The sequence below is a fragment of the Malus sylvestris genome, chromosome 16 (genome assembly GCF_916048215.2).
Source record: "Malus sylvestris chromosome 16, drMalSylv7.2, whole genome shotgun sequence".
Lineage (NCBI taxonomy): Eukaryota > Viridiplantae > Streptophyta > Magnoliopsida > Rosales > Rosaceae > Malus > Malus sylvestris.
Window position 1 is genome coordinate 36,234,688 of NC_062275.1, and position 26,782 is coordinate 36,261,469.

The window sequence follows — 26,782 nt, forward strand, 5'->3', positions numbered from 1 at the left end:
CTTTCTCTGCAGTGGATGTTTCTGTATACGTTCCCTCCTCCTTTGGGTAAGCCTGCCAGATAAGTCCTCTTAACGTTGCGTTTGAGTTTACCTGCGCAAAATAGGGTTAAAATCATTGAAAATACTTGCAAGAATACAAAGTAACTGTAGTTTAGATGCTCATGCAAGGTGGTTGTCCCTAAAGATTGTTTGACTAATTTGTAATTAAACTAACTCTTAATTAATTATTAAAACAGATTTTATCAAAGATTTGAGATTTATGAATTTAAATAGATTAAATTAACAATATAAGAAATCTGAAAGTTGGAAATAATGGCAGCAAAGAAGAAAAACGTTTTTAAAATTAACAATTTAGAGAAATCTAGGGTTTAGCCGTCACCTTCACAATCCTATGCAATTCTATCAACTACTTATGAATTTCCACATACATGCTTTGAAGGTTAGGTTTTCCTAATGCATATTTTCCTAGTGATGTTCAAGCAAAAACGTATATTTAACATGCAATCCGTCTATGATGTTTAGATCAATTATAAACATGCAAGACTCATTAGGCTTTGTGAAAACCCTTTGAAAAACCATGCAACTCTTAAGAGCGTGATGTTCGCCTGAAGTGAACTTACAATTACTAATCACAAGAAGCCCTCCTCAAATTACTTGTCTAAATATTCTAATGGTGATCAATCATTAAAATATATAGATAGTTTTAATCGCGGTGATTAATAATTCAAAGCAAACATGCATCCATTCATAATCAAGTTAATAAAATTACATATTCATGTTAAGGCTCATGGTCTCGCCCTGGCAAAGGAATTAGTTACGCATACTCTTAATAAAAATCAAACAAAATATTATTAATAAGAAAAGGAATGAAAACATCTTAAAGTAGAAAATCTCTAAGAACCCTAGCAATTATTCTCTGTCTCCAAAGTTGCATAAAAGAAAGCATAACCCCAAACTAGGGCCGACTAAAACCTTAAATATATCCCTAAAAGCCAGCGGCACAATCCCTGAGAACCAAGTCTCTTATTTCCACTAGGAAGCTAACTAATAACAAAATATATTAAAACGTAAAGTCCTAATTAAGTTAGGATAAACTGCACAAAAACTGTCCAGCCACGTTCTAGCCTCAAATCTCTTCCAAATCCGTCCCAAGATAGCTTGTTTTAAAGATTAGGACATTCTGAACACATCTCCAGAAGGCCACGAACTCATCCGAGGTCGTCTTGAACTCCAAAAAAGCAATTCAAGCCCAAAATATCACTATTCCAACACTGCGCACTGCTCTTTTATTTTATTGCCAGAAAATAGCTGCTTGGTGGAAAATTTTGATTTTTTGACACGGTTTGGACGAGTGACTCACGAACGTGCTTCAACTGGAATTACTCCAAAATTCATTCATTTGATCCTGTTTTGCTCCAAAGGAAATTGGAAGTCTTATATTGAAAATATAATTTAAAGTATCAAAATTCTTCCAAAATATTAACCAAAATATACCAAGAATAGGGTTAAATATATAATATAAAATCTACTCATCATAATCTTTTCCGAGTATTCTCTATGTATCGTCCCTAAGCACGTAGGTTTCCGTCTAGGTAGGTGCAAACATGTGTGATATTAGCTTAGTGTACGTACAATTCTATAACTCGGTGGGTCGCAGGTGTATCCGACCCACTCCTGAAGAGCTGGAGAATTATCATCTAAATAAGTGTTAATTTATACATAAAAATATATAATTCTATTGAGATAACAAAAACTACAAAATAAAATGATATATAGGTTTAAAGTATTAGAACATAATGAAAATGTGGAAAACAAGCTTAGAATATGTGTTCAGTATTCAATAAGTCTCTTACAATTTATTAAAAAAAACAATAAAATAAAAGTTGTCTATTTTTTGTCTAAGCGAGAATCACGATTTAGATTGATCTGATAGGACAGACTCCTAAGACCATCTTCAACCCTGGCCTATAACCTATTTTTCCCCTTCTATTTGTGGGTTAAAACCTAAGGGCCTGTTTGATATTGGATTTGAGTCCAAAGTTTTTAACTCGAAAGCAATTTTTAAGTTTTAAGGTTAAAAAAAACCTGTTTGGTAGGCTCATTTTGCAAAACTAGACTCAAAAAATTTAAAAAACAACCATTATAATTTGAAAACAACAAAAGTCAGATTTTAGGGTTTTTTGTTTTATTTTTTTACGATTTCATATCCTGCGTCGTGCAGACCGCAAGTAGGCCTTGCGCCTCACCAATGACGAACGATGAACAACCAAGAATAAAGACGAACATGTAATCCCTTTTTTCGAGTTTCTGGGTCTTTGAGACTGCAATTCCTCAATCCAATTCAAAGAGACCATTTTCACATTGCGTATTTGTGACTCCAATTTCGGATTTAGTTTTCTGTAACTCTCTCTCTCTCTCTCTCTGCTTCCTCAATCCAGTTCAAAAAATCGAAAACCGAAAAAAACCGAGAACCAAACCAGACTGAGGTAAAAAAAAAACCGAACCGAACCAAATCTAGTTCAGTTCGATTTGGTTTCTGGGGTTCGAAAATCGGATCAAACCGAAGTAAGGCAAAACGACTTCATTTCATATTTAATTATAAATAAATATTATTATTTTCCCTTGAACGGCGTCCTTTAGTCTAATTTGTAAATTTTGTAGCACCAATCGCCTGCCTTCTTCTTCTTTTCTTCAATCTGAAACCCCAAATAGAACCGAACCCATTCCCTCCCTCTCCTCTTCTGTACGTACTCACTCTGGACCATCTCATTCCCAGCTCCACCGCTCTTCCACTTCGTCTTCTTCCTTCCCAGCGACCTGCGACCTGTCTCACATCTCACTGTCGCCGTCTCACTCTCAGTCTCTCACCCCCGTGACCGGTGACCTGCGACCCAGGAGGCATGACTTCCTCTCGCTGTTTCGAGTCTCGACCCACAAATTCCCTCCTTTGCAAGGTTAGTCTCTCATCCCTTGATGCGTTTTGCAGATTTTTAATTTTTTTTTCAATTTCGTTGGTTCTGATGAATCTGATATGTAGCTTTTCAATTTCATGGTTTTGCAATTTGTTTTGGGTATGCTGGATTTGATTAATTTGTGAGAGTACATAGGGTTTGGAGTAGCTTAAGGGGTAGATTCCTTAATTATATTAGGGTTCTCCTCATTCTCAGTTAAGAACTGAACCATTATATTCAGTTCTGTTTGTTCAAATTTTTCTTAACACAACACCGAAACCAATCCTTTAAACGTAGTACATAGGGTAGACCGAAACCAAAACCAATCCTTTAAATGTAGTACATAGGGTAGACCAATTTTTTATGAACACAACAAACCTTGTTTGTTCCATAATAGGTTATGGAATTTGTATGTTCTTGCTCGTGGCCTCCACTTCAGTCTTCATTCGTATCTGTTTGTTAAAAAATTTAAAAAAAAAACATAATTATAAATAATCAAGTTTTACCGGAGGAGGAGGATTGCTGATTGCATCTTTATGACTTATGAGTTGTAGATTACTTTCCAAATGTCAAATTAATTAGTATTTAGGTGTCAATACTTTCGAGTAATATGACGAGGAATATGAGCTCAACAGCTAAATTTCAAAGAGAACCAAAATATGTTTGATTTTGATTTTTAATTATTTGTCACCCAACAACAGAAGGATTAAAGTTTGTTGTGCATCTGTAGCTTTTCCATCTTGTATGTTTTGTATCTTTTGATGACTATAGTCATAGACCATTAGACCTTTCTTTTATTTTATATAAAAATAAACAATAAAAAAAAAGGGAAACTAGACCGAAATCGAACCGGAAAAACCGAATCGAGAAAAAATCTAAAAAAAATGAACCGAACCAAAATTTCAGTTCGCTTTTGGTTTTGACAAAAAACCAAACCATTAAGAACTGAACCCAGCCCTAGTAGTCACTAGTCAGTGTACTACAGGTCATCTGTTTTCGATTCTTGTCTGGATGGGTTCTTCTACCAATGCAATGAGGCATTCTTGCTGGCGTTGTCGATTTCTTACTCTCTGTGTATGCCTATCTTATTCTCTGTGTATTGGGTTTTTGTGTGAATACTATTTTTCTGATTGTTAGATCGAAGAAGGAAGTTCAATTTATCAAGGATCAAGTTTTGGAGAAGCAGACGCCACGCCACCTTCGGTTCGAGGTATGGAAATCTCGAACTTGGAATCTACTTGGAGTTATGGTTTTATTTGGAATTTACTTGGAGACCCTGCAATTTTTGTTTTCTCTTCAATTTTGTTAAAAAACGTATTGATATGATTTTTCTCTTATAAGATACATATAACAGTTGCTAATAATTATACAACTACAAAAACAACCTCTGCAATTCCATCTACTTTTCTTAAGATGTAAAAAACTCCGTGGTTTGAACTAGGGAGATTGTGGGGAAGTTTTGGTTTAAATTCTTCATATGAAGAGGGTATAGTTTTCCACTGTGCATTCATGTATTTGTGCCTTATTCTTAGTGTAATCTGTTTATTCTTGGTGTAATATGTTTCTTCATATGAAGTGGTCTCATTATTCAGCTCGAAAGCATAAGGAGATAGAGAGACTTCTCATCATACGTATACTTTCGACATCCCTTGTAAAACTTATAACATCTTCCCCTCAGTGACTCTGCACTTTCTTCCAAGCCTTGTACCTGTTTCCAAAATAGCATAATAGCATACATCAATAAGCAAACATCAAAACTTCAAGTGCCCAAATTTTGCAGAGTAACAAGTATCGGTTGTGGAGCCAAAAATAATCACAAAGCAACACGTGGAATCCTGGACAAGAGAGGACAAAAATACCCTTGAGGTACAACGAGATTCCAACGCGCAAACAGCGGGCAATCATTCTTTAACCAAGTCAAAAATGCCCCAAAAAAGGTAACAATTCAAAATCCATCTCATCAAATCCCTTTTACAAGGTAATTCCCAAAACCTATCTCATTTCTTATATGTTTTTACCTTTTTTTCCTCTCTTTTAGCTAAACAATTAAGCTATCATTACATAACCTCACAAAAAACATTCCTTTTATTATGTTAATTAGCCAATTAATATATTTATTTCTAATCAATATATTAATTGCTAATTAAATCACCAAATAACACCCTAAATATACATAAAGGGCCGACCACTCTTTATTCAAAGAGGACCGGCCATGCCCTATAAATATTACCCACTTTTCTCTAAAAACCTAGTTTCACACTCTTGCAAAATTCCAAAAACTCTCTAAACATTTTTCTCTCTAAATTCTAACTTTGGCATCGGAGGTTCTTCGACCAAAGCCCCCCCAATTCATCATGGGCGCGTGAGGCTCTTGGCCTTGACCCTAATGTGTTAATTGTTTTGTAGGTGCAATTTTGTCCAAGATCAATGAGGAAAAAATTTGCATCCACAAATTGGTGCTTTCATTGAGAGGAGAAATCCACACTCGTAAAAGACTCTAGCATAAAAAAGGTTTTTCTCTATTTTCTAGTCCACTTGTATTTTTTCGTACGTTCTTATTATTAGAATTTTTTATTTGCAAAGATTCTTTGATAAAACGTAAAAGAAGAATACAATGGCTAGAAATTTAGAAAATTCCACGAATGGAAATTCCAAAATCCAAGGAATGGGACCACGGCAATCCACGAGGCTAAATGTGACAATAAGTGGAGCGGCTCCACCACTGTGGTGGCTACCTCGGTAGCCACCCATGGCGAGGTCCACGGTGCCTTCACCACAGCCTGAGCCGTGACAACCAAGGCGGCTTACGGCACTAAGGCCACGGCCCAAGCCTCACTCTCGCATGCATCATGCACCGAGCAACCCATTCTTGTGGCCCAGCCTGCTTCTGCAGCCCAGCTTGCTCCCGTCAAGCAGCCTGCTCTCGTGGTCTCCCAAGCAGCCTAAGTCGGCCCGAGACCATCTCAACCAATCATCGAGTCGGGGGCATTTTCACCACATTTATCCATGAATTTGACATTTCCCAACTCAAATCTCTTGCTCGGGGCCTACCATCCTCCTACTGCTCAAGGAGGCACATTCCATCCAAGCTCTTCCAATCCGAATGGCGAACAAAACTTGTCCCAACAAGTCATAGAATTGACAAGCGCCCTTGCACAATAGACGACCTTGGTAAATCAACTTTTGCAATGCACCGAGATCCAACGTGCCTCAGATGAAGTGTCTCGAAGTAGGACAAAGGCAGACGAATAACCTCTCAAGCAGCGTCTTAGCAAGCAGCCACTCAACCAACCACAAATCGAGCATTCGGGTAGTGTACATTCCCGATTGGGCCCTCGAGACAGCGTATACTCTCGTCTTAACGCGCGGATGAACGTGCACTCTCGATTAGGCCAACAGACAAGTATACATTCACGGTTGGTGCCACGCTCCGATAATCAACATGAGCAGCCTTCTAGGCAAAGCGTTCATTTGTGGTTAGGCCTGCAAGGAGCATTATCCACATCACATCAAAGTAGGTAGCATGACGAATGGAGAGAAGCAGTCACTCAATCTGGTTCAAGTTCAACCAGCAGTTTGCGAAGAAACCCCTCGCCTGCTAGGAATTTATCTCATATACCACAACTGCGGCATAGACGAGCCGAGAGTGTAGAAGAGCAGCCTAGACCAGGGGCAGAGCTTCGCTAACCCAACAAAGGCAAATCCAAGAAGAGGTAGAAATACTTTTCAATGAATGGTTGCATGATTTCCGACACAACGAAATAGGTGATGAAGCATTAAGTCGGGATATGACCAACATAAGCAGGTTACCTTTCATGGACGAGATCGAGCAGGCAGAGCCTTCACGCAAGTTTAGCATGCCACACTTCACATCTTTTAAAGGAGATGGAGATCCAGAAAGGCACTTGAAGCACTACAGAAGTGTGATGGTCCTTTATCGGAACAATGACGCCCTTATGTGAAAAATATTCGCCACCACTCTACAAGGCGAGGCACAAGATTGGTTTCACACCTTGCCACCATGATCTATCCAAAATTTTGATGATCTTTCCTTGGTTTTCACCAAAGAATACTCATATTACCGCTCGATCAAGAAAAAGTCCGATCACTTGTTCAACATAAAGAAAAACCCAAAGAAGTCACTTCGCGACTACATGAAGAGGTTCAAAGCAGAGAAGGCGAAGATCGTCGGATGCGATGACTCGATAGCAAGTGCAGCCTTCCAAAAAGGACTCCCAGCAGACCACCCACTGTTTGGAGAAATGATCATGAAAGAAGAACTAACTCTAGCAGATTCCTTTACCCTAGCAGAGAAGCATGCACTTTGGGATGAGGCTCGACGAGTAGAAAAGGCGCCCGAGCAACCTCGAAAAGAGTCGGCAGCTGCTCAAAAGAAGGAGGACGGGAAGCAGCCTAGCAAGGACATGCAGAAGGCCAAGCGTAAAGACCGACCCACAACTAAAGAAGGCCCGATAACCAAACATTATTCGAAGTTCTCAATTCTGATCCATCAAATCCTTCGTGATATTAAGGACGAGTAGTGGTTCAAGCTGTCGAAACAATCAAAAGGAGGTACTTCCAAGTTGGACCATACCAAGTATTGCGCATTCCACAAAGGTCTCGATCACACAATCGACGACTGCTACACTTAGAAGAACTACCTAGAGAAGCTCGTGAAAGAAGGCAAAGTTGATAGATACTTGGACAAGCCAGCTGGGCAGCCAAGAAGGAATGCAGACGATGATAAGGAGCCACCAACTAAGATGATTCGAATCAATGGCATTTTTGCCGAATCCGAGCACTTAGAAGCCACTATTAACTCCAAAAAGAGGAAGATCGAGCATGCTTTATTAATCTCACAAGTCCAAGCAATCAATACCCAACCTGGACCCATTATTGGCTTCAATGAACAAGATGCAAAAAGTATCAATTTCCTACACGACGATGCACTAGTAATATATGTCCAACTAGCCCATGCTATAGTTAACAGGATGATGGTTGACAATGGAAGTGCAGTCAACCTACTTCAACTCTCAGTCATTCAGAAGATGGGTCTGGAAAACACAATCATAGGCCGAGCAGAGGTGCTTACCGGATTAAACGGACACACCTCAACTGCTATCGGCCACATCACACTTGACGTGAAAACACTGCCAGTCGTCTCAAAGCAAACGTTCACAATCGTAAGTGATCCATCTCCCTACAATGGGATTTTTAGGAAACCTTGGTTGATCAAGCTGGATGCCGTCATTTCAGTCAAGTATCAAAAAATATGATTCTGCATCCCAGGAAAAGGGGTCAGAGAGATCAAGTTTGACCAGGCCTCATCCCAACGATGCACTGTGCAAATGTTGAAAGAATCAAAGAATAAGATTTTTACCCCCGTAGAGGCTACTGAAGTCCAAAAAGACAAATAGGCTACCAAATAGCAATTACAGTAGATGGATCAAGAAGATGGCTCCCAAGCAGACAAGATAGGATGGAAACCCGAAGAGGACGCCGAATACATCATTCTTGATCCCCAGCAATCGGAAAAGACAGGTAGAATTGGCTCACGTCTAAGCCTAGTTGAGAAGGAAGAACTCACGACTGTCCTTAGAGAAAATCGAGACGTCTGATAGGAGCATATTTATGCGACTTAGTTAGCTTGTTTCTTGGCATTTATGTTGTTAGTTCGTAGTTATTTTAGTATTTTAAGCTATTTTCGTGTGTTTGTAGGTCCAAAGGGTTAATGTGGCAAAGAAGTGCATTTTGGAGCATTTTGGAGCATTTTTAGGCATGGAATGGATGGCAAATGCTTGGAGCAAAAGGAATAGACGAAATTTGAAGTTTGTGCATCATCCTCTCCATATAAATAACCATTTTAGCACACTCATTTCACCCAACACACACATTCACCTACCACTACATCCACTCATTTCACCCAACACATCCATTCTCCAAACATCCATCCACTACACCCATTACATCCACTCATTACCAAAATCTCATCCACTACACCCATTACATCCACCCACTACACTCATTACATCCACTCATTACCAAACATCCACCCACTACACCCTTTACATCCACTCATTACAACAACCCACTACACCATTACATCCACTCATTACCAAACATCCACCCACTACACCCATTACATCCACTCATTACCACAAGATTCACCCACTACACCCATTACATCCACTCATTACAACTCCATAAACTCTTCTCCCTAGCCTATAAATACATCCACCCTTCACCATAATTTGGGGGCCATCATCCAAAGACACCACATCATCTACACAACTCTCCACCCTTCACCACAACTCACCTATATCCATCCACCACCACAAGAGACCATCCATTCATCACTCACACCATGGTGCCGCATATTTGCAAGGAAAGAGGATTGCTTAGAGTTGTGCTAGTCATTTAATTTGGATTGCTGGAGCATTCTAGGTGTATTCTACTTTGGTTTTCAATGTTTAATTTCAATTGTTTCTGTTTAATTGCAAGTATGAGGAACTAAACCTCTTTTGGCTAGAGGAGAATTCGAAACCATGAATATATTTGCAGTATGAATTGATTTCTTCTAATTGTGATTTGATAAGTTGTGATGGCAATTCAATTATCTATTTTATTCATAACGGATTTGTGTATGTTTATTAAGGATGCATACTTAGTTTTCATGCATGAATTTGATGCTAGGATATAAATAAGTTTCACCTAATCGTTACAAGTTTATATTCATGAGTAGTGAAGGTTGCTTGTCACAATCGCGTTAATTGAATTCTTGGCAAACGTATCATGCATTCATAGTTACAATTGCCTCATCAACACTTATGATTTTCATGGAACGTAATGATCTTTAATTGTATCTCTATTATGCATTCATATAGGGGACTTTTAGAGAATGATTTGGGTTGTCGCATGCAGTCATCCAATTTAATGAGTAAAGGAAAATCTGAGGGTTAATTTGTGCATCACGGTTAATCTGGGGTGTTGAGCATCATAGTTTATTGAAAAGCAATTAGAGATTGATTTGTATGCAAGTGTGTCATGTGTGGAGAAAGACATTCTAGCTAGCCCATCATCCATCCAAAACAACCAATTTCGTGCAAATCTGTTTAGTTCTAGTTTCTATTTTGTTTTACTTTATTTTCGTCCAAAACCCAATCCCCCTTTACTTTAGTGTGTCTAATTAGTTAGAATCTGTTTTAGTTTGTGTTTTTAAGTGTTTTGAGTCTATAGAGTCTAGTTAAGTGTTTTTAAGTTTCTTTTTGTAAGTCAGTTTAGTTCAGATTAGCAATCCCTCCTAATCCCCGGTCCAGAACGATCCCTACTTATACATATACTATAATTGTCAAAAGAGGGTTTAATTTGAGTGCTTAACTTTCATCGCATCAACATCTTCGCATGGTCATCATCCGACATGCCCGACATTGACCCCGAGGTAGGCTGCCACAAGCTGCACGTCGACCCCGCTTCCAAAACGGTGATCCAAAAGAAAAGACATTTCACACCCGAGCGAGTAGCGATCATTGAGGTAGAAATTAACAAGTTATTGGAGGCCAGATATATAGAAGAGGTAGCACACTCAACATGGCTTGCCAATGTCGTACTAGTCATGAAGAAATAGAAGGGCAAATGAAGGGTTTACGTAGACTACATCGACCTCAACAAAGCATGCCCAAAAGACCCTTATCTTGTCCCCCAGATCGATCTATTAGTAGATTCAACTTCTGGGAACCAGTTGCTCAGCTTCTTAGACGCATACTCCGGCTACAACCAAATAGCCATGTACGAGCCTGACAAGGAGAAAACCGCGTTCATGATAGAGCGGGGCACCTACTGCTTCAAGGTCATGCCTTTTGGCCTCAAGAACGTGGGAGCCACTTACCAAAGGCTAGTGAAAATGATGTTCAAGAAGCAAATTGGGATAACCATGGAGGTCTATGTTGACGATATCATGGTATAGGGCAAGCAGCGGTCAGACCACATTCGCAACTTGGCAGAAACTTTCAATTTCCTTAGAAAGTACAAGATGAAGGTCAACCCTTCCAAATGCATGTTTGGACTATCTTCAGGCCGATTCCTAGGGTACTTAGTAACCCAACGAGGAATTAAAGCACATCCCAAGCAAATCCGAACGATCCTAGAGATGAAGTCTCCAACTACCTTGAAGGAGATCCAAAGCTTGACCGGACGAGCAATTGCCCTCAACCGCTTCCTCTCACGGTCCACCAATCGATGCAAGCCTTTTTTCAAAGCTATCAAGAGGGCACAAAAAGACAAATGGGATGAAGAGTGCGAAAAAGCTTTCCAAGACTTGAATAAGTATCTTACATCACCTCATTTACTATCCAAACCAGAAGCAGCAAAAGATTTATACATTTACCTGGTAGTCCCCGAAGTAGCAGTGAGTTCTGCCTTCATACGAGAAGAGCTGAGGGCCCAACTGCCAGTATTCTACACTTCTAAAACTCTTTTCGATGTGGAAACAAGATATCCGAATATCAAAAAATTAATTTTGACATTAGTTGTTGCGGCTCGGAAGCTCAAACCATACTTTCAAGCTCATACAGTCATTGTCATGACTCAGTATCCTCTACGATCAATCTTACATGGTCCGGACTCTTCTCAACGAGTGATGAAATGAGCATTGGAACTTGGCCAATATGGTTTAGTTTTCCGGCCTCGCACAGCGATAAAGGCCCAAACCTTAGCGGACTTCATAGCAGAATTCGCACCTAGCTTAGGAGATGCAACAGAGCAGCCTAACGATACTCTAGAAGCAGCCGAACACACCATAGCCATGGTTGCACCCCCAAGTGAAGATTTCTGGCATTTGCATGTTGACGGTGCATCCAACTACAAAGGCTCGGGAGCAAGCGTGGTCCTTGTTACCCCAAAAGGCTCAATGCTCGAGCAGGCGATCACTCTAGGCTTCAAAGCATCCAATAACGAAGTAGAGTACGAGACCCTACTAGCAGGCCTCCGAATGGCAAAAGACTTGGCGATGAAGAAACTCGCAATTCATTTTGATTCCCAACTAATCACCAGCCAGGCTACTGGGGAATACACGGTAAAACATCCAAGGATGGCACAATACCTAGAGAAAGTACGCCAGCAGCTTGAGGCATTTCAGACTTACACTCTCACTCAAGTTCCACCGATAAACAACGCCCATGCAGATGCGCTAGCCGGTTTAGGCTTCACTCTCAACCACCAATTTAAACGCTCCATTCTGGTGGAATATCTAGACAAGCAAAGCATGGAGATAGAGCCAACATCCGAAGTGTCACAGGTTAGTGTAACTCCCAACTGGTAAAGTTCTATTATAGACTACTTGATCAATGACACACCACCCACTGAAAGATTGGAGTCAAGGAAGCTCCAAATCGAGGCGGCACGCTACTATATGTGGAATGGCATTCTAGTCTGAAGATCCTACACCGGACCACATCTCTGCTGCCTAGCACCTCCCAATGACTTGAAGGTTCTAAGCTTAATCCACGAAGGTGTTTGTCGGAATCACTCTAGAGGCTGATCTTTAGCATAGAAGGCTCTTAACACAGGTTACTACTGGCCTACCATGCACTAAGATACTGAGGAGTTAGTACAAAAATGCGACCGCTGCCAATGCTACAAACCGGTACCAAGACTGTCTGCCAGCAAGCTACACCTGCAGACGAGTTCTTGGCCATTCGTGCGATGGGCAATCGACCTGGTAGAGCCTATGTCGCCTGCTATTGGGGGCAAGTGCATGATGATCGTGGCAACCGACTACTTCACCAAATAGGTAGAAGCAAAGCCCATGAAGACCACCACTCAGACGTACATAAAACGCTTCATATGGAGGAACATCATTTACCGATTTGGCATCCCTCAGTCCATCGTCACCGACAACGGCCTGCAATTTGTGGGAAAAGATTTGGCGAAGTTCTTCCAAAAGTACGGCATCAAAGCAACACATTTCCACGCCAAGATATCCTCAAGGCAATAGGCAGGCCAAAGCATCCAACAAGACGATCTTCGACTGCCTCAAGAAATCCCTCACCGACAAAAAGGGAAAATAGCCAGATGAACTCCCCGGATGCTTATGGGCATATCGCACCACCAAAAGACGAGCAACCAGTGAGACTCATTTCTCTTTGGCATTTGGTTCAGAAGCAATCATTTCTCCCAACATCATCGTGCCAAGCATCAACATTCTACTACCAAGCATTGAGCAGAATAGCAAAGAGATGGCCACAAACTTAGATCTAACAGAGGAGAGGCGCGAGCAAACAATCATCCGCATCGCAGCTTACCAACAACAGCTCATTTCCAGCTACAATAAAAGGGCCAAGATTCGGCAGTTCCAACCCCAGAAATCTAGTCTTAAGAAAAACCTTCATCACTGCCCGCAGAGAAGGCTCAAAAAAGATGGATCCCATCTGGGAAGGTCCGTACAAAATCAGCAGAGTAGGCGGCAAGGGTAACTACACCCTCGCCACCATGAATGACAAAGAGATCGAGAAGCAATGAAACGCCTACAATTTGAGGAAATACCATATGTGACTTCCCACTATATCAAGACCCAAAGACTCAAGCAACTCAACGGGCACCACTTCGTAAGTCGAGGACTATCCAGTTGTTATGCAGTCTTTTACAGCTAAGTTATTCGTTCATTTTTCAAAGAAGAATTCAAGAAGTAATTTGCAACTTGGCTCAATTATATATCTACAACAACTTATCTCTCATGCACTTCAAAAGAAGATCGCACCCTTTTTTGGGACTCACCGGATGAATTACACCCCTCGAGGGACCAACCATGTTCTCCAAAGCGAGGGGATAAACTCAACACTCCGAATATCCAGACGTGGATGAGCTTGGCTACCCTAGTATAACTAGATGCACAATGGCTTGCGCTAGGATTCCTAGAAGTAGCCACTATGGTCTTTTTCAAGGCTTAGCTAATAGAAGGATTTTGGGTCTCTTGGCCTAATCCACGAAGAACCGGGCCCTAGAGACAGAGGGGGCACATTACACAATACACCCTACAGACGGCTGCCCTAGAAACCTAAAGCTGCTACCGAGTGCACTAAGGTAGCCTACGGTTTCTGGAAGACTGCCTACGGCTTGCCCTTCGAGTAATAAAACCACGCTAGACTTATACAACCGCACATTCTTGTGAAAGGTTGAACAAGCTAGTGTGCATATACGAAACTTTATCCACTGTCGACATGCTACGTAGTCGATAAGCTTCACCTCTGCCAAGCGCAGAACAACCTGCACCAAGATCTAAAGTGTTGTGATACTTGCTACACAACATATGGAATTGGATAAAGGCAAGGTTAACAGCCTAGTGGTTACGCGGATTCGTCTGCTTCTGTAAGTAAGGCATCCAGCTGCCAACCTTATTGCTAACAACTTTGCAAAAGTTCTACACCAACACCTACGGCTGTGTAGGCTATGCAGGCCTGTCTGCTCATAAAAAAGTAGCTCACCTGCCACTGGTCTATAAGGTCTAAAGGTTAGGGCATGGACAAAAAGAAGCGAAAATGGAGAAAAGCGAAGGAAGCAAGTTTATTAAATTTTCTAGCAAAATTGATAAACAACTAGCAAAGACCAAAATAGTTCAAGCAAAAGCAACAAAGGAAAACAAAGAAAATCCTAAAGGCTACCTAGAAGACTACTATTCAATAGCTTGGACATTTCTCGCTAAGCGGTCGCCACACCTTCAGTAGCCTTGATGTTCTCAGCAATGGCATCATCTGACGCTTTACCCTCGGCTACCCCAGCCTGGGCACCAACTTCTCCAACTACTTTACCGATAGAAGACTCAAAAGTAAAGGTAAGCAAGTCTTCTAAAGAAATAGAGAAGGTCTTGAAATCTTTACTGGAAAACTCAAAATCAGACGATCGGTTTGACCCTGAGTAAGCGAAGCCTCGAACCTAGCCTTCTCACCCTTCAACTGCTTATTTTCCTCAAGCAAGCAAGCACGAACTGCTGCAACTCATCTACTTCCTTCTTCAGATTGTCGTTGATCTTCAAAGCACTTTAAAGTTCCGCTTGAGGCTCAAGCCTATCAACAACCTTTTTAAAGTGGATCACTTGGTTGTAAGCAACGATCAGTTCTTCATCCTTTGCATAAGCAGCAGAGTGGAATTCAGAGATGGAATGCTCAAGATCTTGAATCTGAGGTATGTAACACTCGATTTCCTTTTCTGCACTTTCATACTTTACTTGGATCGCATCAAACCTAGTTTTCAAATCGATGATCTCTTGGCGAGTAGTCTCAAACTGCAGAGAAGTGGGGGCAGAAATGTTAGATCCCTTCAAAGCAGCAAGCTCATATTCTAATTTCTTGATTTTTTTCTATCGAGGAGTAAGCTTTGGTAACCATGGTTCTTGCCATCTATTTAGCAGCCTTGGTATCTTCTTGGTCAAGGAATATAGACTCGGCTACCAAAATCGTTGTTTTCTGCATTATGGCTAGCAGAGCAGTCTTCCTATACTCGAATGTGTGCTTTGCGAAAAGACTCAGACCAACAATCTCCTTGACGCAATCAACAAACTTGTCACATATATCCATATCTTCAAGTAGATATGGCTTCAAAAGTGCGCAAATCTCAGCAACTTCCCCAGAAATAGTCTTGGTGGATTTTTCAAGCCTGCCTACATGAGCAGTTTCCTTCTTATCAGCAGACGAGTTGGTCGTAGCAGTGGAGGAAGCAGGTTTTTGAGCCACTTTAGCAGGTAGGTGCACCTTGTCACTCTTCATAGTAGCAAGCCTTTCCAAAGGTGAGCCAAACTTAGCTCCAGACGAACGTTTTGGCATAAACTTCAGCATCGGAGGCATGGAGGAACTTCTGCACTGGGCAATCCTTTCATCAATTAAGCTAGTAGCCTTCGGAGCAATAGGCGTTACCGACACAGATCTAGCAGTTCTTTCTTTCTCGCCCTTAGAGGAAGTCAAGTTAATCACAAGCTTATGAGCAACCAGTGAACCTTCATGAGCAGTGGAAGAAGTCTTTATTTTCTTCTTAGCATGTATCTCTTGAGCAGGCGAGGAAGGTCTCTTTTTCCCACCTTCATTTGTAGCAGACTTTACCACGGTGATATGACGAGTCAACGCCTCAACTTTGATTTGTTTTATCACCTCTCTAGGGGCAACCCATCTTTTTCCCTACGAAAAGGACTAAGCAACCAACGCCATTCACTGTGTTGATGCACAAAATTGGTGAGGACTTTGGTATAACAGAAAGTGTTAAGTTTGTGACCTTCGCTAGATTGCTCCAATCACTAGCGTGGATAAGTATGTAAATGGATAGAGACAGGGAAGCAAACACAAGATGTACGTGGTTCACCCAGATTGGCTACGTCCACGGAGTAGAGGAGTTCTTATTAATTGTGAAAGGTTTACACAAGTACATAGGTTCAAGCTTTCCTTTAGTGAGTACTAGTGAATGATTTAGTACAAATGACATTAGGAAATATTGTGAGAGAATGATCTCTATTTATAGAAGAGAGTTTCTAGTTTCATTCTGACATTGACACGTGTCATGTTGTGATTGGCTTTTAATGTTGACACGTGTTGCGCTATGATTGGCTTCTGATGTCAACACGTGTCGCGCTGTGATTGGTCTCTTGGTTGGAGGGAAACTCTTCTGGGTCCTTAACGGTATAACGTTGACTGGTGCTCAGTAGTTTCGGGATTGGTCAAGTATGGTAAAAACAGTGCTCCCCTAAGTTCCTGAGTGAGGAAAGCTCCTCGGTTGAGGACTTGTAAGATCCAAGCCATTGAATAATCACGAAACTTCTAAGTACCGAAGTGTGGTATCATTTTCACTTGTCTTATCTGTCTCATATGTAGATGTGACATCTTCTCTGGAAGTACTTTTCCTCCATCCAAGGATGGTATCTTTAATCGATGAAGATGCACAAGGTAATGTATCAATTTCACTTGAAGCTTACTTGTAGTTTCGGGGCTTGGTCAAGTGCGATACAAACCCTATAGTAGGAGTCCCCCAAGTCGCCGAGCTAGGAGATTTGCCGAAGGAGGTAACAGACAAGGTAAGCAATCAGACTTCCAAGCAAACAACCTGGATCGGAGGTTCGACTTCGGCTTTCGGTTGATTGTTCTCCTTCTCCTTGTGTCATAAACAGCAACAAGGATAAGGAGAAGCAAATGGAGAAGAAATGATATGATATGATATATTTTTACTTTTGAAAAAGTAACTTTCCACAGGCTTATTCTTGAACTGGGCTAGAGGGTTTTCTGGTTTCCTCCAAAGTATAAGGCCAACTCAAGAATTTGAGGGTCAAAACAAGTCCATCAAATCTAGAGTACGTTCGACCCTAATGATATGGGATACTTTTACTGTCGACAAAGTAGTGGGTGTGGTATGGCGAAGCTTTGCTCTTTAGCGATGGTGTCAGCGAAAGGTTGTTGAAGCTTTTCGAGTTCTTCGGATAGGGCAGCAATGCTGGGTTTGGATTTGATTTAGACTCCTCTGTCTGGGTTGTGTGGTTCTGCAGGAAGGGCATCGTGCTATAGTGATATGTTCCAGCTCATCATTGATCCTTCTGCTTCAATCTCTTACAGCATTTGTCCCCGATGCATGAGTGGAATGCAACCTTTGCATGTAAATGGTCTTTCAGAGCACTACTTCTCAGCGACTCATCCATGCGTGGCAACTTTAGTATAAAGCGTCAATATCGTATCAACTATTCTGAGGTATTTGCCGAAGGACTTCGTGAGCTTGACAACAGTTGAGGATGAGTACTCCAGAGCAATGTTAGGCAAACAACCATGCAAAGATTCTAGGCAATCAGCTCCATATCGGAAGTTTGATTTCAGGTTCCGACTGATTGCGTTTTTTCTCCTTGTCCTGCAGGTAAGAGCAAGGGCAAAGGAAAAGACAAAGAAAAAATATGATATGGGATACTCTTGATTTTAACCCTAATGATATGAGATACTCTTGCTCTGGTGTGGTTTGTTTGCATAAGTATTATCGGAGGGGGAAAGAAGCTGAGTATTTCGAAAGACTCTGCTGGGAGTGCCCTCTCAGATGTGAATTAAAGTTGAGCATTTTTTTTTATTTGCAGGTATGCGTGGCTGTGGAGGATGGAAGACGACTTATATATGAATTGTCCCAACAGCAAGTAGTAACGCTGTTCCTTTACCCTTCTCGGTCGTAGCAATGTAGTGGGAGCTGCAAGATTCACATGTTTTAACTTTGTCAGAGCACTTTGAAAAAGTGGTCTGTGGTATCTGGAAAGTTGATGTTGCGTGTGAAGATTGCAGACAAGCTTTATCCAAGAAAATTTGGCTCTCGAAGTTCGGAGAGCGGTGCCTGTTCGGTTTTCGAACAAGCAATCCTGTCGGGGATCTAATTCTTGAGATTCGAAAAACGGTGCCTCTTCGATTTTTGAGAAAACAATCATGTTGGGAGTCTGGCTCTTGAGATTCGAAAAGCGGTGCCTCTTCGATTTTTGTGAAAGTAATCATGTTAGGAGTCTGGCTCTTGAGATTCGGAGAGCGGTGCCTCTTTAATTTTTGAGAAAGTAATCTTGTTGGGAGTCTGGCTCTCGATATTCGGAGGGCAGTGCCTCTTCGATTTTTGAGCAAGTAATCCTGTTGGGAGTCTAGCTCTCGAGATTCGTAGAGCGATGCTTCTTCGATTTTTTTGCAAGCAATCTTGTTGGGAGTGTTTTCTCGAATGTGAGTAAAGGTTGGACATTTTTGCCAGTCTGCTTTGCCACAGAGCACGAAGGTTGACACACATAGGGACTTTCCAGTTATCAAGCAGTGATGTTATTCCTTTACCCTTGTGGGTAATAGTAGGGTAGCTGGACCTTCAAAATTTATGTATCTAAACTTTGTCAAAGATATTTGGCAAAGTTATATGTGGTACCCGATGAGCTGATGTTGCGTGTGGAGAGTGGTGCCTCTTCGAAATCCGAAGAGTGGTGCCTCTTCGATTTTTGAACCAACGGCCTTGTTGCCCTTTCTTTTATAAGGGCACCAATTGTGTGCAAGAAGTACATTCAGAGAGTTATTGCTTGTAGGAATTTTCCCCTTATTTTTGTACTTCAGAGATTTATTGAACCTCATTTCTCCTTCATCATTTCTGAAAATGTCTAGCCCATCCGACTGTTGTTTTGACTTGAACTTTGGTGAAGAGGCAACTATGTCTCATCAAGACAACATATGGCGCTCATCCTTCTTATCCCCTACTGGTCCTCTTACCGTTGGGGACTCTGTGATGAAGAATGATATGACCACCGCGGTGGTGGCCAGGAACATTCTCACTCTCAAAGATAACAGATTACTTTCCAAACGGTTTGATGAGTTGGCTGTTAAGGATTCTCTGGCTTTCAGTATTCAGTGTGCAGGTACTGTGTCTAATATGGCCCAACGCCTATTTGCTCGAACCCGCCAAGTTGAATCATTGGCGGCTGAAGTGTTAAGTCTCAAATAGGATATTAGAGGGCTCAAGCATGAGAATAAACAGGTGTACAGGCTCACACATGACTATGCTACAAACATGAAGAGGAAGCTTGACCAGCTGTAGGAATCTGATGGTCAGATTTTACTTAATCATCAGAGGTTTGTGGGTTTGTTCCAAAGGCATTTATTGCCTTCGTCTTCTGGGGCTGTACCGTGTAATGAAGCTTCAAATAATCAACCTTCGGTCTCTTCTCTTTCTGGGGTTCTTCCCAGTACTGAGGCTCCGAATGATCACCCTCCGATGCCTACTCTTTCTAGGGCTCTGCCAACTGCTGAGACTTCTCCTGAGCAACCTTTATGAAGGTTCCCTCTTGTTTGTTTATTTTGATTCATGTATATGTACATATTTGTAACTTATCGGAGATATCAATAAATAAGCTTTGCTTCGTTTCAACGTATTATGTTAAATATACCAAAGCCTTCTTCACTAAGTTCTTTGAATTTTTCTTTTGTTGAAGCTTGTATGTTGAAGCTTTGTGAGAGAAGCTTATATGTTGAGGTAGTGCTCCCTTAATTTCCCGAGTGAGGAAAACTTCCCGAGTGGTCGTGAGACTTCCGAGTATCAAGGTGCAATAGCATATGGTAAGAGTCCCCCAAGTCTCCGGTCGAGGGACTTGACAAATGAGGTGTCTTGCTAGTAGCTAAGTTTCTAAACTAACAAAACTTCACAATTTTCCTTTCTAAGTGGTAGCCCAAAACTCCTCCTTCATATATATTTGTTATGAAAGTGGTAGCCCAGTTTCTCAATGTTGGAGTATTGTGTCTCTGCATCTTGTAAGGCCTTGCTAGTGTAGTAGACAGGCCGTTCGACATTACCATCTTTTCGAATGAGAACGGAACTTACTGCTGAAGTCGATATCGACGGATAGATAATGAGAGTGTCACCAACCTCAGGTTTAGAAAACAGAGGGGCTTTACTCATATAGTCTTTGAGGTTCTTGAATGTCTCAGCACATTCATCAGTCCATGTAATGTACTTCTTACTTCCCTTAAGTGCTTTGAAAAAAGGAGCATATCTGTCTGTGGCCTTAGAGATGAACCTAGTTAAGGCTGTCACCTTGCCAGTAAGGCTCTGGACGTCTTTTGAAGTTACCGGTTCCTTCATGTCGATGATTGCTTTGATCTTCTCAGGATTAACCTCAATGCCTCGTTGGCTTATCATGAAGCCTAAGAATTTGCCAGAGCCTACACCGAAGGCACATTTATTGGGGTTCAACCTCATTCGATACCTCTTCATAATGGTGAAAGTTTCAGATAGGTTGGTGATGTGTTGGTCAACATGTTTTCTCTTGACTAGCATATCATCAACGTAAACTTCCATGCTCTTCCCAATCTGTTCGGCGAACATTGAATTGACCAGTCTCTGATAAGTTGCTCCTGCATTCTTTAGGTCGAAGGTCATGACTTTATAGCAATATAGTCCCCTGTCAGTAGTGAAGGCTGTGTGTTCTTGGTCCGGAGGGTTCATGAGGATTTGCTTGTATCTTGAGTAAGCATCCATGAAGCTCAGGAGTTCACACCTTGCCATAGAGTCTATAAGTCTGTCTATGAGAGGAAGAGGAAAGCTATCATTCAGGCATCCTTTATTTAGGTCGGTGTAATCGACACACATTATCCACAAGACCTTTTGGAGCATGAGACTTTCCCTGGTCGGATTCTTCTTAACAAGGATAACATTTGCTACCCACGTTGGATAATTGACTTCGAGGACGAAGCCTATGCCTTTGAGTTTTTCAACTTCTGCCTTCATTGCCTCGTACCATTCAGCGTCATAAGATCTTCGCTTCTGTCTCACTGGCTTGGTCTTGGGGTCCATACTTAAGTGATGACAGATGATATCGGGAGAGATGCCTGGCATGTCCTCGTATGACCAGGCCAATACCTCAGTGTTCTCTTGCAAAAAAGAGATCAATGCCAACCGAATGGGTGGTGACAAAGTAGTGCCAATCTTTACCATGCGATCCGGATAATCTTTTGAGATAGAGACCTTCTCCAACTCTTCAGCAGGTTGTGCTTGCTGGGTGAAAGAGTCATCTCGGAAGGGATACCCATAGCAACATGCACTTTTTTCATGTTTAGAGAAGCCTTAGGAGTGGAGCCAAATTCTGAATCTACAAAAACAGCGGAAGACAATCAGAAAATTGAATAATAGCTTGGCACTAAAGCAAAGCAGTCGAGAAGATTAAGCAGCTTGCTTACCAGATATGAAGACCATTAGTACACATAGCTCTGGGGAAGAATTAGACTCATATTCTCCACTTATCTCCAAAGTCTCTTTGGCCCAATCATGATCTCCCTTGCTCGAATTATCAAAAAGCCTATGGCGAGATCATAGCTGCCCAACTCCATCTATGTGACCTATGTCAAAGAAGTACCAAAATTCATTGACGGTTAGATCTAAGTCAAAGAATTGGCTTAGATTGTGGAATCCCACCATCACACGGACCGCGTTCGGAGAACATTGGGCGGTGGCACATCTTATGGAGCCTAACACAAAATAGTAGGGGTGAAACTTGATGGCTCTCTGAGTTCCACTACATGGTTCCCGGCTGCGACCATTCTTAACTCGCTTCACACGCACTCCCGACGGAATGGCATGCCAATATGCCTCAAGAAAGTCTCTAAACAAATCATCGGAGCTAATCTTGAAGTGAGCAGCTTTGAAGTAGCCCACTTTGTTCAAAGACCCGCCTTGACGATACAATGGCGGCACACCATTATCATTCTTGTGACTCAAGGAAGACATACTTAAAGGAATTTAACAAAAAGTACAAGGAAGATTCATTAGAGGGTTGTTCAAAAAAAAAAGGAGCATATCTCGGCAAAAAAAAAATGGGGAACCAAGTCGCAGAAGCCCAGCAAAACTGCCAGGCCCCACGACCTGGCTTCTCACGCCAGCGCCCAAAGATATATGAAGGTGCACACGACACAACCTTGTCGTGGCCTCCCAAGCCACTCTTTCACAAATCCTCGACTTCCGTCAAGCCAAATTTCAAGCCCTGAGGCTTCCAAAAAATTATGAAGACAAGGAAATTATATTTTTCTTACCTAGAAGCAACGTGAAGACGAAGCAAGCAACGAAAGACGATCATTTGCACGGGCAAGATGTAGAAGATTGCTAGAGGAAGGGGAACAAATATCCTCTAAGCTCTCTCTCTCTCTCTCTCTCTCTCTCTTGTAGGGTAAAATAAATTGCTCTCCAAAGTTGATTTCCATTTAAGGTGGACTTAAATAAGCTTTGAGAAAAAATTATTTCATTTTCCTAGAATGATCTAATTTCCTATTAAAAGAGAGAATAATCATCAAAATAGGAAACAATTCAAAGTTTCCCAAGGCAAGAAAATCTCTACACCTGTTGCCCTTTTCTGCTAGCAGCCCAACAGGTGTAGGGGCATTTGTGGAGCCAAAAATAATCACAAGGCAACACGTGAATTCCTAGACAAGAGAGGACAAAAATACCCTTGAGGTACAACGAGATTCCTACGCGCGAGCAGCGGGCAATCATCCTTTAATCAAGTCAAAAATGCCCAAAAAAAGGTAACAATTCAAAATTCATCTCATCAAATCCCTTTTACAAGGTAATTCCCAAAACCTATCTCATTCCAAATATTTTTACCTTTTTTCCCTCTCTTTTAGCTAAACAATTAAGCTATCATTACATAACCTCCCAAAAAACATTCCTTTTATTATGTTAATTAGCCAATTAATATATTTATTCCTAATCAATATATTAATTGCTAATTAAATCACCAAATAACACCCAAAATATACATAAAGGGCCGGCCACTCTTTCTCTAAAGAGGATCGGCCATGCCCTATAAATATTACCCACTTTTCTATAAAAACCTAGGTTCACACTCTTGCAAAATTCCAAAAACTCTCTAAACATTTTTCTCTCTAAATTCTAACTTTGGCATCGGAGGTTCTTCGGCCAAAGCCCTCCCTCCCAATTCATCGTGGGCACATGAGGCTCTTGGCCTTGACCCTAAGGTGTTAATTGTTTTGTAAGTGTAATTTTGTCCAAGATCAAGGAGGAAGAAATTTGTATCCACATCGATTAAAAGGTCTTTTTTGTTATGATCACTGTTATTGTTAGTCACAATGACCATCTGCAAAGTTGTAAGCTTTGAGTATGTTGTTGTGTGCTTGCTGCTATAGTCAACATTGTATACCTCTGCATTTTGTTCATTGGAAATGCTGGTGTTGGTTTGACCTTTTATCGTTACCCTCACCATTCATATTATTGCAATGTACTATATTATTTTCAGTTTTTAGAACACCAAGTTTACATATGCAACAAAACTACAAAGAAAAAGAATTTCTTATATGTATATATTATAATATTATAGTTGCAGTGGTTACCTAATTGCCCCCTAAATTTCTGATAGAGCGTCCATAACCTTCGGTAGTTGATCCCCATCACCTGAAGTTGATGTATTGAGAAACTTGATGTATTGGCATAGAAATAGGATGTTGTTTCTTTGACCTAGTAACATCAAATTTAGTGAACTTAATATTTATGCAGATAGATTGGATATTAGTCTATTATCTTTAGTAATTGCTTGAGTTTTAACATTAATAATCTGTACTGCAGAAAATGCTAGAGAACTTTTTAAGTAGGAAATGTGTGAAAATGAATATTAGTCTTTTGGTCTTAAGAAAATGTAGCTTTTAGCTTTGTATTAATTTCGATGTTTCTGTTTACATTGTTCTAGCACGTGTCTGAGGGATGTCAAACAAGGACTTTGAAAATGACCTTGATGATAAAGCTAATTGGCCAAAACCTATTGAAAACTACTTTATTAGTATGTTGTAGGAAAAGACAAAAAAATGCTTGCAAACCAACACTTTAGAAAAGAATCAGTGGGATGCTATTGGCATGAAGTTGTTTGACAAATATGGTAAGAGATACACTCGTGAAAAATCGAAGCAAAAATATAATCGATTGCGGAAGATTCACCGTGAGTTTTCCAAGCTTGTTAATCATACTGGGATGGGTTGGGAACCTGTTGCAAACACTATTCAAGCATCGGACGAAGTTTGGGCAACTTATATTAAGGTATTTATTGTATTATATAATGGTTAGTAAGATGACTATGGATATGCTTTTGTGTTTGGTATTAAGATATTTTGCTTTATGATGAACTATAATTAAATGAGTATGGAAATGACTAGTTTTGGTAATATGATTAATGTTATGTTATTATCCTATAGTATTGTCTTGTCACTTTGTTTAGCTATTAATTACTTGATAGTTGTATAATATAATTATTTGTATGTCTATATAGGATGGATTCAAATGAAGTGGACAATAATGGTTCAAGTTCAAAAAGTGATTCATCATTTGATTTGGATGATTCACTTGGAGAGTTGTTTTTAGTTACAAAATTATATGACCATTTCTCACGTTTAAATAAAAAGTCATGCATGACTTCACACTTTTCAGGCCGCCAATATGTGATAAACTTATTGAATGGACATCCACATAGGTTATTTGATATTGTAAGGATGGATTAAAACACGTTCAGGAATTTATGCTCGACATTGAGAGAATTGAACTTTCTACAAAATGATAGATCAGTTTGTGTAGAGGAGGCCGTATGCATGTTTTTGTTTACTATCAGTTATACAATCTGCAACAGGGTAATTGCTGAAACTTTTCAACATTCTAAAGAGACTGTGTTAAGACAATTTAACCGAGTTCTCAAAGCAATATGTCGACTTGGTACTTGTATAATTCAACCTCCAAATATGGATGTGACACCTTCTGAGATTTTGGGAATCCGAAGTACGACCCATGGTTTCAGGTAATGTATTTATAAAGTACATTTTATTATTTAGTTAGATCATGACTATTATTTTTCTACAAAACCTAGAAAGATACATGTTTAAAGCTCTAGAATAAGAACTTAGGTTGAAGTAAACTATATTTTGTGTACTAACATGTTATGATTTGAACTATAAAATGGTAGAATTGCATTGGCGCTATTGATGGAACACATATCAGTGCATGGGCTCCTTCATCAAAACAAATTTCATACCGAGGTAGAAAAGTTAGTGTATATTATGTTGGCATGTTCATTTAACATGATGTTCACATATGTCTACACCGGATTGGAAGGAATAGCTAATGACTCAAGAGTGTTGATGGATGCAATAACAAGAGAAGAGAATAGGTTTCCAATGCCTAAAGAATGTACGAAGTCATTGTAACATATCAAATTGCTTTTAATTTTTTTTCTTATTGTATTTGGCTCAAGTGAAATACTTATATGCATTGTTCTTGGAATAGGAAAATATTATGTTGTTGATTCCGGCTATGCCAACATGAGTGGGTTTCTTGCACCATATCGCAAAGTGCGTTATCACTTGTGTGATTTTAGAGGAAGAGGTAAACGTCCAAGAGGAGCAATGGAATTGTTCAACTTTAGGTACTCATCACTACGTAATGTTGTTGAACGAAGCATTGGAGTGCTTAAGAATCGTTTTCCTATTCTAAAGTTGATGCCAAATTATCCAATTAGGAAGCAAAGACGCATTCCCGTTGCATGTTGTGCCGTGCACAATTTCATTAGAATGCAATCAAGGAATGATGATTTGTTTCAACAATTTGAAGACAATGACGTTGATGTGGTAGATGAAGAAAGCTCGGGGGCGAATCAAGAAGGGGAAAACATGCATTTGAATGACAACAATGTTATGAATGATGTTAGAGACCACATAGCCGGATCAATGTGGCTTGATTATGTCAATAACAATTAGTCTCAAAGTTTATTGGTTTTCTTGAATGTTTTAATGTAATATTTATTATCTAAGACTTGAAATTTATTTTGATTATCGAGCATATATGTGTTGTATTAGCACATGGATATAAAAATAATATGTTTAAGGTTTAATTTCATATGTTTTGTATATCTTAAAACAAATACATAATTGGAAAAGAAAAAAAAAATTGTTTTCAAGAGTTAAACCAAACAAGTTTTCAAATTTTTATATTCAAAAATAATTTTTAAGTTCAATGCCAAACATGTTTTGTTGCAACTCTAAAAATTTGGGATTGGAATTTCATAGTTTCGGAATATACTAGATGTGATGACCCATCCTAAATTATAATGTATTTTATCCCCGATAGCGTGAAAATGTCAATTTTACCCTTGAGCATTGGGTTGTGAATGTATAAATGGACTAAAGAAATGGACCAATAATCTCATTTCCAACTTCTTTGGACCCAATTGAAATTTGGGGTTGTTTTGGATGATTTTTAGCCTATAATTGGTGGCCCAATTAGAGCTTAAGGATTGTATATGGGTGCCCAATCCGGATCAAGACACACACACACACGTG

At 40.3% G+C, this 26,782-nt stretch overlaps 1 pseudogene; it reads left to right on the forward strand.

The window, feature by feature from the left end:
• The first annotated feature begins 2,553 nt into the window (after positions 1-2,553).
• Positions 2,554-26,339, forward strand: LOC126607210 (uncharacterized; annotated as a pseudogene).
• Positions 26,340-26,782: the final 443 nt, after the last annotated feature.